The sequence below is a fragment of the Dermacentor andersoni genome, chromosome 1, assembly GCF_023375885.2.
Source record: "Dermacentor andersoni chromosome 1, qqDerAnde1_hic_scaffold, whole genome shotgun sequence".
NCBI classification, from domain to species: Eukaryota; Metazoa; Arthropoda; class Arachnida; order Ixodida; family Ixodidae; genus Dermacentor; species Dermacentor andersoni.
The window spans coordinates 290874046-290890616 of NC_092814.1; positions in this window are offsets into that span (position 1 = coordinate 290874046).

The window sequence follows — 16571 nt, forward strand, 5'->3', positions numbered from 1 at the left end:
TAGCACTTTTATTACTGGTTCACAAGTACGTTCACGGACCAAGGCCATCACCAATAGCTCTGCAAGTTTCTCCCTTCACCTCACGAAAATTGCATAATCATCTTTCTTTCACGCGCATCTATGGTAAAACAGACGCTTTTAACTCATCTGTGCTTCCCCGTGTCATCCGCTTGTGGAACGACCTTCCCGATATCCTGGTAGTTGAAGCTAATAAAGGATAATTCCGTCACGACATAAACATTCATTTCTTACTATAAATAACTTCTTGTCTGCGTTGCTTTTTGTATTCCTCTTTTTTTATCTGAAGATTTTAGAGTTTGTGTAAACTTGACTCTTCCTTGTATTATTATTAACAAAGCGCTTTATGTTTTGTATAATTGTACGCTCTTTATACTATGTAAAGTTTTTTGAAGCTTCTCTTACCCAATGCCCATTATTCGGGCCTGTAAGGTCTTTTGAATAAATAAATAAATAAATATAATAAATACTTAAAAATAAATAAAAAAATAATAGATGTGGCGCGTGAGCACTTAAGAACACGCAAGCCTCGTTCTGTAGGTAAATCTACGTAGGTTTCGATCTCGTATTACAAGCTTTCTTCATATTCGTATGCCAGTATAATACACACTACACAATAATAAATACTTCCACTAACAGACATGTAACCAGTGAATAAGATTCGTGCTTCCTGCTTTCAGAATTTGTTCACCAGGTGTTAGTAGTGCACTGATGGGTAAAACATGTTCATGATATCATTTAGGTGCAAGTGTTTCGTCTACAAAAGGAAACGAAAATTCAAACCTTGTTCTAGTAGTCGTCAAAATTATTGCGCATGTGGTAAGTATTGCGTTCATAAAATATTTATTTGACCGTAATATGGCGAAATGAATGTTTTTCTCTAAAACCTATCTCAAGAGGTTTCACACGTGTAGGTTTGACTGTTTTGAACGTTTGAAAGAAACTTAATTCTCATCAAGCGCTTGAATACCCTACTACATCGTAAATGCTGGAGCCATGTACCCCCAGAGATACGCTGGTTGGAAAAAACAACGCAAAAGAAGAAAAATTACAAAATTCTTCAAGCGACGTGCGCGCATTAAGGACAACAACCCCCTTCAGTGTTCCTAGGATCGCTTTAACATTGGCGCAAGGCCATGTAACACAGACAAGTAGCTCTGCGGTGATGAGGCCTAAAATGCATACTCAGACATCCGTCGCAAGAGGGAGCTCAACTTCTATTTCCAAACAGCAAACCAGGACTCCTATACCGAAATAATACTCGGGAAGAAGAGCTATCGATCCTGGCGAGTCGCAGAAATTGTAGACGTTCAGATGCCTATCAGCTCGTACGGAGGACCTGAACACTGTTCCGCGTCATCACGGTTTTCCAGCTGAGCGGGCACGCATCAGCAGCGGCAGCAGTTAAACCGACGGGTCAATAGCACTGCGCGTTCGAGCCTGGCCTCCAGGAAGGGACGCGGGACAAATTATCTGGGGCCCTGTGCAGCTAGCTAGCCGAGCTCATTCGACCGTCTCGTGAAGCACACGCTTCGTGTAGCCCAATCTTTGATGTCTCCCCACGTTCGCGTGGGCGCGTTTTACACGGACTGTCAGAGCGTGCGCTCTCCTCCATTCTGGCGTGTAATATGGCGCGTGTGCATACAACATGCTTTGCAAACGTCCGTTATGAGGCTGGGACAAAACCTTTGAGCTCAAAACGCCGGAATGAAAGACCTGTGGAAACGCACGCTTTCGAACGCAGTGCCCGTACTTTCGTAACCTTCAGAGTCACCTATCAATCAGCCGGCACTATACAGGAGACACTCACATGCACGCATGCATTCACGTGCGCGCTATTCGTAGTCAACGTCGGCGTGAAATCTTACAGTAGTTTGGGTGTCGCCTTTAGGACATAAACGTCGCGCAAACTTGCTTCGCGGAGCTCGGTCGTTGTCGCTGTTTGATGCTATCAACTTCGCCACGATTTATCGCTCTTTATTACGCAGTTGTATCCGATGAAGCTAATTTGACGCTGGAGGGCACATTCTAGGCACTTTTGATTTATCTACTCTTCTGGAATTTTATTTTTTCTGCAGCAGGCGTCTAGTCTGAGCACAGAGGCAGCAAATTGAAAGTTGAGTTGAGTGGTTGTAGGCTACTGGTGGGATTAGCCTGCAGTTTCTGCCGGCAGTTGCTCCACCGTAGCGACACTTAAAATAGATGAATCACATAAATCAAACACAGACCTCACAATTACAAATAGTAACTCCTAAGTTCACCATGTGGAGGCGAAATCCGTGTCCTGCAGGTAATTTAAAAGAAGGCGAGAGACCTCCTTCCTATACAACTGGTTCCTGCGCGGGAAAACACTATCCTGAGGAGAACTGTGAGGAACTCCTTTCTTCTTGAGGGACCCGAATAACAAACTCCTTTCCGCGTTAGTACAGCCCATAAGGTAATGTTCTATTCTCAGGTATGTTCTAGTATCACTTATCGGACAAGTCTTTCGCTTTTTCGAAAGATTTGTCGGATAGTTCTCGTTTTTCACGCACGTTTATTCTACATGACATGGCTTTTTCATATTTCTTCTTGTCGCACGTAGCTGTTTCTGCCACGCATGCACGGCTTTTTACTTTTGTCAAGTTGACCAGTCTTTAATGCCTCTGTCATCAAAAGTAAACTTTTAGTTTAGCTTGCGCTCGTGTGTGCTTCTACCTATTTCGTCGTCCGTCTTCCGCCTCTGTTCGCGCTGCTGTTTACAGTGCGCACGTATCACTTGGTTAGGCTGGTAAACATTCTCACAAACAAAAGTAAATGCCTCGCCTCAAAAGGTAGCCCATCCTTTACTACTAAACGCCAGAGCAAATCGAAAGTAAGCCTTCACAGCGTCCATGCGGCAGCTAGTACACCACGGAGCAGCACAAAAAAATACTTGAAAATCCCACTTGATGGAGAGTGGCAACAGAGATGCGAGCTTGCTAGTGAATGAGCCTCATATCAACGTGTGTCTCTTGCACGACAACAAGGTGCTCTTGACGTAGAACACTTTAGCACCTGGAAATTTGCTGCATGCGTAACCTGTGAGAAGGGAATGCGGACAGAAAATGAGATTACGCGGATTAAGAATCTGCCACACACTGCACATAACTACGCACGAAATAGAAGTACACACTATACTGGCAAGTAAAAATTTGCGGCTCTTTACGAGTGCCGTCGAGAAAAGGAAGAAATGGGTTGCTGCGGTAAATGTTAGCTAAAAGACGCACAGCGATGTTTCACAGCGGGCAAAAATATTCCCGGCTCTCTCGCAGAACCAAGACCACGCGACAGTGCATAGCCGATACCAAGCAGATATCGAATCTTTGCATAGAAGTCCAGCAGAAGGAATGACCTAAAGATACGCCGAGAGCGCTGCGAGCGTGAGCGTGCCTGTACAAGTGAGAGCGTGTACCGCTTCTTTGAAGATAGCCGCTCCGGCGTGGCTCCGATCATCCCACGCGATTTGTGTGCAGAACGTCGCATACAAGCCCTTGCGCGTTTTGCGCGGTAGCGTCTGCGCAGTGAGCTAGCTTCATGCACGCGTCATTCTTCACCGCGCAAACGGTGCTCGAGTGCGACGCTTAGCTCGAGGCGACAACGCGCCGATTGGCGCTCCTTTCGCTTCTGCAAGCAACGCACATTCGGATCGGTCCAACTCAAAGAGGCAGCAGAGAACGGTGGCATGTTTCGCTTATCGCCTATTAAAATTGTACAGTACGCCTTGAACGGCAACCCGCCGCGCTAGATAAAGATGCTTACTGCGGTAGTTTTGGCGCTGATAGGCGATAAGGCGAGCCCGTCGGCGGCTGTGTTCTTTGCCGGCGTCGTCATCACACCTCTGTTCATTTGCGCTGTGTATCCGCGTGCAGCCACCGCACGGAAGCTGTGACTAATCGGTTGGCTGTTCTCCGCAAATCCCATAGAGGCGAAATATATTTTGCTGTGCGCCGCATCATTAGCGGCAACCTAAATCGAGGCGCGCTTAACCGCTACGGCACAAAAGGTGATCACGCTAACCGTATGGTATACGATGAGCCACTACGGATTTAAAAAAAAATAATTCTGATATCCTACGTGCTAAACCAACGATCTGATTATGAGGCAGGTCGTAGTTGGGGACTCCGTATTAATTTTGACTTCCTGGAAATTTTACGTGCATACAATGCACAATGCACGAGCGTTTTTGCATTCCGCTCCTTTGGAATGCGGCCGCTGCAGGGATCGTATACACGACCTCGAGCCCCAAATTGCCACGGCGGCCGCCATAGTTACGAAATGCGTAAACGTGAAGTGCAACACTGCCTTCCGGTACGAGTGTGGTACAAGCGTAGCACAGCTGCACACCTGCTGCACGATTATTTGTCGCGGTTCTCCTAAGCTCGCAGTGCCTGCCTAAACACCTTGAGAGGCAGCGCGCATCTCACGTATCGGAACGCGATAACAAGTGCTTAGACGGCCCACGTGTGCCCCTATGAAAGATGACGTGGCCACTGTACAAAATTATCACTGCTCAGAGAAGCTGGTCCTTATGTTCCAATTGTGTTATCTCATACAAATTAAGGAAACGTCATTAGACAGGAACAAGTGAAGCAATGCAATTTTATGCACGTGGGGCGCCGCTGCCTCTTCACCTACCATTGTTTCAAACGAAGTGACGGCGGCAGCGAGCGTTAGTATCGCGCGCTTTCGCTCCGGGGCATGCGGTTTGCTTGAAGAAAGTGAACGGTGTGCTTAACATCTCACGCTTGTCAATGTCAAAATAGAAAAAAAGGCTACGTCCTCAAGAAAATGAAATTAGTTACCTATCTGCAGAAGTTCGGCTGCGACTGTTTCGGGGTGCGTTCTCTCCAACAGGCATCATGACCTCTGCCGCGCAACTCATCAAAACAACCAGGCTCGCACATCAGTCGGAGACTGCAGCTGGGTGAGCCACCGACTTCAACGGATGAACGTACCACTTATCCTCGTTAAAGCATTTCACTAAAATGTGCGTCATGATGTCCGAAAAGAAAAAAATACTTTCATCAAAAAGCACGAGGCGTGAACCACCGCACAACTGCAACCAAGTAACTGAGTCCTAAAGCCGTTCACAGCTTCACTATCGTATTGACTTATAAGAACCTTTCACACACAAAATAACGGCACTGAAAAACCGCTAATTAATTTGCAATAATTTTTCATCCACTAACCTTCATAAATTTTTAAGAACAACCTCATTTGTAGCGTAAACAATAAATACTACGACCAAGAAATGCTACTACGAAACTAGCGGTAACCAGGTGTACTGTTGCAAAAGTGTGCGCAAAACGAAGCTACAACGGTTGCAACCGCGTGAGCACACACACACACACACCCGAACGCTACCTTTACTTTGTAGCGTCACCTAGAAATAAAAATTACTACTAATTTTGCTATTTTACAAAAGCTACACTTTTAAAACGTTTGTAGCGCCTTTGCAGATGACGAGGTGACAAGTAAGGTATGATGAGAGTCCGTTACCTGTATTTCTTTCATTTCCCTTGGGTGTTCTTCTATTTAACTGAACATACGAGACTTGCAGGTTTGGGAGATGAGAGGACGACAGTTCGGCGCGGCTGAAATAAATCGCGTGCTTCTTGCAAGGCGAGAGTCGGGAGCAGCCGCAGATACAGCGATTAGCTGTGATACTGCTGCGGCTGTTGCTGAATCCGAAGCTCTTTGAAGTAAATGGTTATAGCGGCTGCGCGCTGCGATCTCAAAGCGTGTTCGTTCTTTGATCTCTAGTACCACGGACATTGGATAAAAAAACTATATTATTGCGAAAACAATACTGCTCACACTTTCGGCCCATCGGTGGTCGTGGCGCCTCCTTACACAGCTGGGCATCACATGACCGTGTGACGTCACGCCAGACCGAGAGACGGGGCCCCAGCTCGCGGCATCGATGGTGGAGGCGAAGCCGGGCGCGCCGCTGCTGCGGCGCTACCGAGAGAGGACGCTCGTTGGTGTGACGTCACGCTAGGAGGATAAATGGGGCTACAGCTCGGCTCCTTGCAGTGGTCGGCGCGCTGCCTTGCGCTATGTCGGATGATGTATAGCCATAAGTTTAACAAAGGGCGACCATGTCCACACCATCAGCCGAACCAAGGCGCAGCCAAGGGTATTGCTTTCGCAATCTTCCAGGCTTAACCAAGCTAAGCCTTCAGCCAATTTTTTTGCTTTACGGACAGAGGGTACGTCGCTGGAAATTCGAAGACCTCACACGTGTATGTTTGTAGCGTGTGCACGCTTGCATCCTACGGTTCCCACAGCGCGTCCGATGCCCGAAGGTAGCGTCGTCGCGTGTCGGCGCCTGTCTTATCACCGGCCGCGCTGCCGCCGTGTCTACTTTTGGGGAACTCCACATGTGCGTAGTCACCGTGTTTGCAAGTGAATTTCACATTCTTCTGCTCCCCGAAACGTGCTCATCTTGGATCGTATCAATGGCTATGTCATCTAGTGTATGTTAAAACGACGATGGCATTTGTACACCAGCGAAGAAATAAATCGTTATGAACTTGGGCGTTCATGAATCTAGTCTAATGTTGCAGTTTTTACGTAGCGAAAACGGCTACGAAAGTGGGGCGGTCACGGAGATAGGCGCTTCAAAGCGCCAGCTGTAGCGAGAGTACGAGGAAGTGGCACGCGGCGCACGCGCCAAGCTTTCAGAGCTTACTGGCTTTCGAATGAGAGGAGTATGCGCGCGCTTGTGGCCTATTGGTTAGAGTACCGGGCTCGACGGCCGACGTTCGATTCCACCCCATCGGTCACACATTATTTTCTTTTAATGAAAGCGAGGCGAAAGAAGAACCTACCTGCCGCAAAGTGACAGAAATGAGGGTGGAACGCTTCGCAATAAATTTTTGCTATGTCTTCATATGCGAGTCCTAATTATTGTATACTGCACTCAACTGCTACACAAAAAAATAACTCGATAAATCAACACAAATTACCCAATAAATTGTCTATTGAGAAAACTGACCGGTAATATTGTTGTGCAAGGGTTGAGTGAACTCAATTGCTCTTGAATATTTGTTGAAGTTCGTTGTTTCAACAATTGCCCAACAATAAATCAATGGTTAATCAACATCATTATTGTACGGGCTTTCATGTTTTCATAAACCAATATTAGAGAACTTGGGCCGAAATTGTGCGTAGGGATACCCATATTAGTGGGAACTATTGAACGTCATGTGTTTTCAGCAATTTGTTTTGTCGCAGATGCTCCAATATTTCTTAAGATGATCTTCGTAGTATTATTTTTCATCTCGTATATTTCAGTATACGGATTATACCGATCAGTCCCCTTATTTGCCCTGTTTATACTGATGTTATATGTGTTCTTCATAAGGGCTTGAACGATTTAATAGTGAGCAATGGCCGGCGACAAGCGACGAAATTCCTGGTAAAAAATACAAAAGCGCGCCTCCTAACCTACACGCGTAGACGGGCTCACCGCAAGCCGTGCGAAGGTTATACCGAGGCGGAGTGGTGTCACGCGATTCAACTTTTAACGTAATAACGGCAACACCAGCGCTTACAGTGGTGGCGCTCGCGCCAAGTAGGTGTGTTTCGCCGTTCTTAGTGCTTCCTGTCACTATACAAAGTCACCAGGGCGATTGATATCACCGCAGCATTTTTGTCGTTACTGCGATCCTTCAGGGCCTACGTGATGATGCTGGTGACAATACAAGCGAAACGCTGTTTAATGCAGTTGATAATTATTTATTCATCCTGAGTTGTTGTTGAGTTGAGTTGAGTTGTTGTAGGCTACTGGTGGGATTAGCCTTGCAGTTGCTGCCGGCAATTGCTCCACCGTAGCGACACTTAAAATAAGTAAAGCACATAATCAGACACAGACCTCACAAATACAAATGGTCACTCCTCAGTTCACCATGTGGAGGCCAAATCTGTGTCCTGTAGGTAATTTAAAAGAAGGCGAGAGACCTCCTTCCTACACAACCGGTTCCCGCGCGGGAAAACAATGTCTTGAAAAGAGCCGTGAGGAACTCCTGTCTTTTTGAGGGACCCGAATAACACCCTCCTTTCCGCGTTATACACAGTACAGCACATTAGGTAATGTTCTATGTCACCGCACACACCACACGTTGAACATAATGGTGATAACGCCAGGCCAGTCTTATACATCCACGCAGGGGTTCGATCAGAGCCCGTGCGAATGCGGAGCAGTAAGGTGGCTTGGTTTCTTTTGAGGCCCTTGATCACACTTGGCTTGTGAGGTGAGCTCCACAAAGAACTGAAGTGGCACAACACTGCTTCTCTGAAGAGTCTGTTGTCCTCTTGAGGCACTCTTCTCAATGGATTCCCAGACAGCGCTCTATGGGCGAGGCTGTCCGCCATCTCGTTGCCTATGATACCTGTGTGCGAGGGCACCCATTGGAAACGTATGGAGAAGCCTTTGATATGGAGATTGTGCACCGACCGTAGGGAGCTAAGACATAAGGCATCAGTAGGGAACCCGTGCTCTAACCTTTGAAGGGCAGATTTTGAATCTGTAAGAATAACAACAGGTTGAGGCGTGCAAAACCGTAGTTTCTTTAGAGCTGCCTCAATGGCAACGCTTTCGGCCGTTGTGGAGGACACGACTGCAGTGAAGCGAACAGACCAATCATACTTCAAAGAGGGAATGTGAAAAGCAGCTGCACTAGATCCTTTGACCTTGTCCACAGAGCCATCAGTAAAGATTTGAAGATGACCTGCATATTCAGACTCAAGATGTTCCAGTACCAGCGAACGCGTTGCCGCCAGAGGAGAATTCCGCTTAGCGCGTACGTGAGGAATTGTCAACGAACAATCGAGGCTCGCGAATGACCAAGGTGGTTTCAACCTCTTAGTTCGACCTCTAGCGTCAAGACCCAGGTAACCAAGAGTATTTAGTGCCAAGTACGCTCGGGACTCAGATCTCTTTCGAAGGCGCTGTAGAAGGGCTCGGCCGGCTGCCGTCTGTTTGAGGCGGCCAATTTGCATCAATAACCTTTGTGAAGCGATTAGGCTAAGAGGTCTCGATAGAGATTCACAAAGTACTGCTTTGTTAGGAGCAGTCTGCGGAACGCCAAGAGCCCTTCTCAGGCCCTTTCTGTGTAGAACCTCAAGTCGTTCCAGCTGTGATATCGAGGGGGAAATTAAAGGGAGCTGATACATTATCCGACTGGTCACTAGTGCATCGTGCAACCTGATCACTGAGGAAGGGTGATTTCCCCATTGCTCACTTGCAACTCTACGGATCACATTGAGACGCGAAGATATCGATGTCACAACCGAGTCCACAGCTCGTCGCCACTGTAGACGGTAGTCAATAATGACGCCCAAAAAGCGCTTGTGTTTCAATTGTCGAAGGCAAGATTGATCAAGGTCTATCTTCAGCCGCGCATACCTTCTTCCTCTACCTGGAAACATGATGAAGCCAGATTTTTCCACCGAGAGAGTCAACCCAACACCTTGAAGGTAATGTTGAACTAAATGTAATGCCTGTCGAGCTATCAGAGCTAAACGCTTGTGTTGATATCCGGTTAACCAAAGGCAAATGTCGTCCGCGTATATCGACATATGGACATGCCTGCAATGTTTTTGCACTTCAGCGGGAAGACCAGCCATTACAACGTTAAAGAGCGTTGGGGAAAGAACACTTCCCTGAGGTACACCTCGTGATACCGCCCTTTCGGTGCTTGTGGTACTTCCTAACCGCACTTGAATTTTACGATCACTGATAAATGAGTGAATGAATCGCAGAAGATAGCCCTGTACGCCCATCGCCTGCAAACTATTTAGTATTGAGCTCTGAAGGACGCTATCATAAGCCTTTGATACGTCTAGGAAAATAACTAGTGTTGAAAGACCGAAAGCTCTATGATGTTCAATATGGCTTATCAAGTCCAAGACGCTATCTTGCGCGCTTAAACCTGTTCGGAATCCAGTCATGCATGTTGGTAGAGCCCTTCTATCTTCGAGCCACCAAGATAAACGCTTACTTGCCAGCTTCTCCATGAGCTTAGCCACGCACGACGTCAGTGATACAGGACGATACGAGGCCAAGTCTGTCATTTCTTTGCCGGGCTTCAGCACTGGGACAACACAAGCCACCTTCCATGAAGGAGGAACGTCGCCAGTCTCCCACACTCGATTGAGATAGCTTAGGAGCATCTTCCGGTGTTCCAGAGGTAGGTTCTGCATCATCTGGTTGGTGATGCCGTCAGGACCTGGTGCACATCGACGCCGCAGGCTGCTGAGTGCTGTCTGTAGCTCTCGAAGTGTAAACGGGGCGTCCATCACAGACGTAGATGTTGCAGGCGGAGCGCAGGGATGAATTCCTGAACTTGCACTTACAAATGCATCTGCAAATTCCTCTGCCAAGCACACGAGAGGTTTCTGCTTGCGCAGTGCAAGCGCTTCAAAAGGTTTACTAGGACGAGAAGCAAAGAGAGGATGAATAACTGCTAATTGGCGAGTCATTGGCAGTTATTCATCCTCTCTTTGATTAGGTTATTGCGACTATATTTACCAAAGAGCACTTACTTCTTATCTTACTTCTTACTTACTTATCTAAGTACTACTTCTTCTTGCGAGATAGCACACGCGAAAAGGGAAGGCCGGTTCCACCGGTGACCATGTAAACTCCCGTGAACGAAGTGTCGTGCGCTATGTGCCGTCAATAGGCGGCATTTTATTACCTGGCTTTGTGCGTTTGGCCTACATTACTCGCAAATGTTCTTCGAAGTATTGACTTTCTCAGCGCCAAATAAGTGCGGAAATTCTAACCCTTCCTCTGGATATCTAAATTTCATTGTGCTGAAGATCCGTGCCCTTCGTGCGAGTGTAAGAATGAGGGCAAATAAAAGAGCAAAAAGAGAGAAATGAACATCAGCTAGCGGGCGTAGCCGAAGCACTGGCACGCGTTTTACTCGCCAGCACGTAAGAGCGGCAGTCGAGGAAAACTGCCCACCGGCAAGAGGGAATATCTCGTCTCACGTACATAAGGGGATCTGCGCTCCGCGTCAGCTCATAAAACAAAGACGACGACGGAGCACTGGCTCCTTGCAGAAAAGATTACGAAATTGAGAAAGAATACAAAGGAGAAGAAATATTAGTCAAACGCACGAATTCGCGCAAATGCATATGCGAAGGATGTCAGCCCTCCGGCGTCGATGAAAAACATGATAGAACAAGCGTGACTGCCATTCAGACCTTTTGTTTTGGCGCGAGCCAAAGTGCAAGAAAGTGAAAACACACTTCGAGCAGCTCTCTGAAAAATGCAGGCGAGAGCCTCCCCGTACATTTCGGCTGGCAGTGCTGCGATTGGGTCAAACGTTCCCTGTACGTGCTCGTGCGTTTGTCACTACTTTGGAGCGTGCCCGGAGTGGTATTTGCGTAAGTTTCTCACTCATCCCTTATGTTTGTTTTCTTTCTTTATATTATTACTTCTTTTACTGAAGAGGTATTCCGTACACTTTCCAAGCAGAGCTTACCGGGCGTTCAGCTGCTTTGTACAGCAGTGATCTCTCTTGGTCCTTAAGCTACGCGTTATTCGGTTGTACGGTATCTTGCCATCATAAAAGTGCGCCTGTGTTGGGAGCACGTGATGTATGCCTCGGACGTGCTGCATCGCCCCAGTTGCTTTCCTCGGCAAACCATTTTCCAGGAGCTCTGACACTCTGCACTCGAGGCTGTAAATGCAGAAGCCACTTTTGATTTCTAGCTTCGCCGCTGTATACATGTCGCATGAGCTGAAGGATCTGCGGCTTCCTGAAAAGCGTTTTTCGGCGACATAAAGGAGATATTGTTTATTTTATTCCCTATGAGTTTTTGTCTAACGCCAGAGTAAAATGGTTTCACGTTGACGTGCCCATCTATCCTGCAACTTTGCGTAAACATGGTCATTTCTTCTGCACCGTCATTTTGCTAAGCGCTCGTTCAGCATCCATGTTAAGCTCGTATATTTTCGTATGCATCGACCCCAACCCCCCCCCCCCCCCCCCCCGGCTTGTTCTCCCCTCCGAACCCAAACTTGAGCGTCGCGACAGCAGGCGAAACAAAGAGCAAAAACTTCCTTTGCATGTGCGAGTGACTCGAAGCCACATGCCAACGGTGCCGTGTCCAGTGTTTACGAGTTCTGCCGTTCTCAGCGAGGGCAACGCTTAGCTTTTTTAGTTTTTTTTTCTCCTCCCATCCCCAAGAAAATTGCGAGACGGCCTCTCAAGCAGCGGCCCTCCAGCGCGTGCTTTGCTCTCCCAGTGACAGATCTCGTTTGCAACTCCAATTCTACCGGGAACGTTGACGGCATCGACCTGATCGCGTCGCCAAAAGTGCTACCGATCGCGTGGCCAGAACGGCGCGCGGGCCGTTACGGTAAAGCTAGGCCAGAAATCTCTAAGCCTATACGTGGCCTATACTAAACATTTAAGTGGAACCTCTGTGAACGGGAACTGATGAAGGTAAGCGTACCGTTATATTGCTGTTAGCGTGGTTCGGAACGTATATGTTCGGCAATGTAAATAAGTGAATTTTCCTGCTCGTACTCCTCACGCATATATAAATAAATAACGCATACTACATCAGCGAACCCCCAAACGCATCAGAACCACGTATAGCACATTCCGCACTCGCCCGACCACCATGCATATAATGCTACGCATATCTTGGACGGTTTCCGATCAAGGAGGTCCCGTTTAATTTTTATAGCTTATATTTTTTTCAACCGTACTACCCACGCGCCTTAGTTTGCTGACCTTGCGCAGAAGAAAGAAGCCATTACTCGATTATGCATGAGCTGCGCACAACGACGGCGCTTTTGTCGCGCTGCGCATGATGCAATCGGAGCTAAATTTAGCATCTCGCTCGGCATTCAGAGAGGCATAGCTTGGCTGTACATTGTCAATCTGAGCAGGAGTGGTCGCGTCTGAGAGCGCTCACTCAGCCATAGTAATGGTAATCGAACAAACTGAAAGCTGTGCTAATCAGGAGTTGCAAGGCTTATAAGTGTGCAGCTTCTTGTAGAACTTCGATCCGCTATGGCACCCGCGCGCTCGATGCGTAGGGTCCAGCAATAGCGCGGAGAGACTCAAGAAGCAAGACGGGCGGATGCCAATTCGCGGCCCCAACGTTTGACCACGGCGGGCCCAGTACGAATAGGGAGCGAGCAAGATTGTAAGACTATACCCTATAGGACCCCCACCAGCTGTATCATAATGTAAGCATATGTAAGCATGGCAATGCGTGAATAAATGTCACTTGTGTACTTAATTACATCATGTCTATACCATAATGTCCATACACACTCAGGAGAATGCACAAGACGTTTGACATACGCCACTGTGGCTGCTTCCCTGATACAGCCTAACCGATAACTTTCCTTTTTATACCCATTAAATCAGGCGCATAGGGACCTAGGCAGTGAGACCAAATATATCTCGAAGAAAATTATTATGAAAATTGGGAATACAAAAAATTGCTTGCGTTGCAACCGATAACTCGATCGCGTCACGATGGGGGTGTTGACATTGGCACAACGACGATGATGATGACAGCAATGACGACGACGATAGCGGGGACGGTACGACGATGGTAACACGGCGTAGACCATAGAAGCCTGGATGGGAGCTGCTTTTATTTTCTTGCGAGTGTTCTTTTTTTTGTGCTCGGAATGGGCATGTAAAAACACCTCTTAGATGGAAACAGAAAATCAACGTGATGGATAGTCTACCTCATTCGGCAAACGCCTACAGATACCGGGAGTTGAGGCATGCGCCACAACATGTCAGTATAATGAAAGCTTGAAATATCTAGCATGCATGTTTGATATTCGTGGTAGTTTCTGATTATTTTACAATCTTGTAAGCTTCTAATGTAGCTGTAAGGTTACTTTAAGAGGCAGCATTTTGGCGAAACACCGTTAATGTACACATGGTCGTTTCTACATCCTCCTGTTTACCCTACGCGCGAGTGCGCGAGGGGAACCTTATAAAAACATATGTGCCGCATTCAACAAAATGACAAGTGATTCTGAGAACAAGGGTGTTTCTTGACTCACAGAAGCTAAACTGAACTTGTTTACTGATACGGTGGCTATGCGACTGCTTTTGAACGGCTCGCTTGAATTTTTTCTTTAGTGCTTTTTGCATGATGATACGGCTTTATTGTGCACGGTGTTCTTTTTTTTTTCTTTATACCACTTGTTATACCATACTGTTATGGTATACAGTTATACCACCAGCCCAACGCAGACGCATGACTCTTCGCCAGCAGCACGGCACACATCGCAGGGGACGCTTTCCCACCAGACGCGCTACGGCGCAGCGATCACGTCAGAGGCGTCCCGCATCGGACGCTGCACCTAGGAATCGCGCTGTGAGCGGAAAGAGGAGCAGCGTCGCCTAAACACGAGGGTTCGAGTGACGCACGCTGGAAGTTGGAAGGGGAGAGAGCGAGAAAACTTATTAAACGCAAGGGTATTGGGGCATCCTCACACCGGTCCCCGCACGGCCCCAATGCGCTCAAACGAGACGAAGGGGAGAAGCGGGCAAGTGGCTAGCCACCTGTCGGGGCAGCGCCGTACATTGCGAGGAGAGGGTCTTCTGTGTTTGCCGCAAGATGGCTCTGCGTGTGCGCCAAGCGCAGAAGAACTGTAGCGGAAACATACTTCGCTACGCGCTTAACTGCGAGTTCTGTCATTTACATGCTCATAAGTACCGATATACACCGCAGTATAACATTCTACGGCACGTTTCTAAGGCAACACCACATTCACTAGAGGCGCTTTTGTCCTGCATTGAACCATCGAACTCATGGCTGAGTGGTAGTGTCTCCTTCTCACACTCAGGAGATCCTGGTTCGATTCCCCCCTAGCCCATCTTGCAAGTTGTGTTTATTTATGAATTGCCTTCCGCCATTTTTCGCTCTCGGCCAACGCCGCCGACGCCAACGACACCGGCTTTTCTGCGACACGAGCTTCTTAACGCTGTCGCGTTAAAACTTTGATGTGCTATGCACCCGAACAGCAGCAGTTACTTCAACAGCACCTGCAGGCTCTCAGTTCTATGTTGCTTCGTTGAGACCATTCCCGCGCAGGACAAATTGAATTAACTGTCTGCGTTCGTATTGTCCACTTCTCTACTCTTGTGTCCTGTCTGCACGCCTCACCTCTTTTTTGCATATTAAATTGATTCTATTGTGCGCCATTATGTTGCCAATGTTTTTCGAAGTGCTCCTGTCTGTGCTCACCAAAGAAGTCGCACTGTGTAAACTTAGCCTCAGGAGACGAACGAGATCGCGTTTCTCAACGCCGCCCACAAATGGACACCACTTACGGGAAAGCAAAAAAAAAAGAAAAGAAAAGTAGGCATATTCACAGCGGTTTTAGTTTCCAAGATCAGAGACCCATATCTCCGCGTAAGCCTCGACTCAAAATTCTTCCCGAGTGGAACAAATCGCCGCCTGTCGACTGAAAAACAAACTGCTTTTCGGTATCGCGTCTGGCTGATTCCGACAACGCGTAGTATAATGAGAGGCATGCCTTCACTCCGGTGCATTTGTGTTTTCGCTCTGAGCGCCTGGCTACAAAAGTTTCGATCAAGAATCGCCACGGAGTGTCACTGAGGCGCAACGAGCACTTAGGTCGACGGACAGTGCTCCTGCCCACTGTCTTGAGCCGAGGTGACACGACGGTTGGATGAAGATTCTAGAATACGGAGGTTGGGCCCACAGTTAATCGAGGTTCTCGAGGAAGTTTTCGGAGCGCAGTGCTGGCAACTTAATTTCAGGTTGAAGGCGCCTGATGATCGCGCGCGCACACAGAAATCAGTGAACGTCGCCAATTTCCGGCCGAGCACATGCTAAAGAAAACGAAGGAATGGAATCGCCCGATCTGGTACTGTTGGGGGCACCGAGTATATAGCTGCTGCCAAATGTGTACTCAGGTGCGCGTAGCTGCTATAGGTTCGCCGAAGCGTCATATTGAATTTGCCACTTAGTTTGTAGCAGCCGCCTGCAGGGAGACCAACTAGATTTATATCGTAAGGCCAGCGTTTCTTTGCTTCATGAAGAAAACCGCAAATAAAATGACTCTTCCGCCTGCGTGGTTTCATGTTCGGTCGCTGGGAGTGAGCGCCACGGCAACAACGAAACAAGCGGTCATGTTCTCGCTCTTTTCTGTTCGCTTTTTTCTTCTCTATTTTTCTTTAAAATTTTTGTGGTTGGGCAGAGAAGAAATGGGCCGAAACTCGATTGAAAACTTGCTAGCGGCGCGCAGCCATTTCTTTTGGTCTTCCTCCTAGGCCGCTATACTTAGCTTCTACGAAACGAATTGCTTTGCCCGTCATCTGCTCAGTTGTGGGCGCATTCAAGCGGTTATCCGCTTTCTTGAGCTGTCATTGTTGTCGTTTTCTTTTCTTTCGTTCTTTTTTTTTTTTGAGCGAACCAAATGTTAGCCGATATACTTATGCTGCGCTAAAGGTCCTCTGTCAGATGGAGAGTAATCTTATCTCTTGAAATACTCGCCCCCC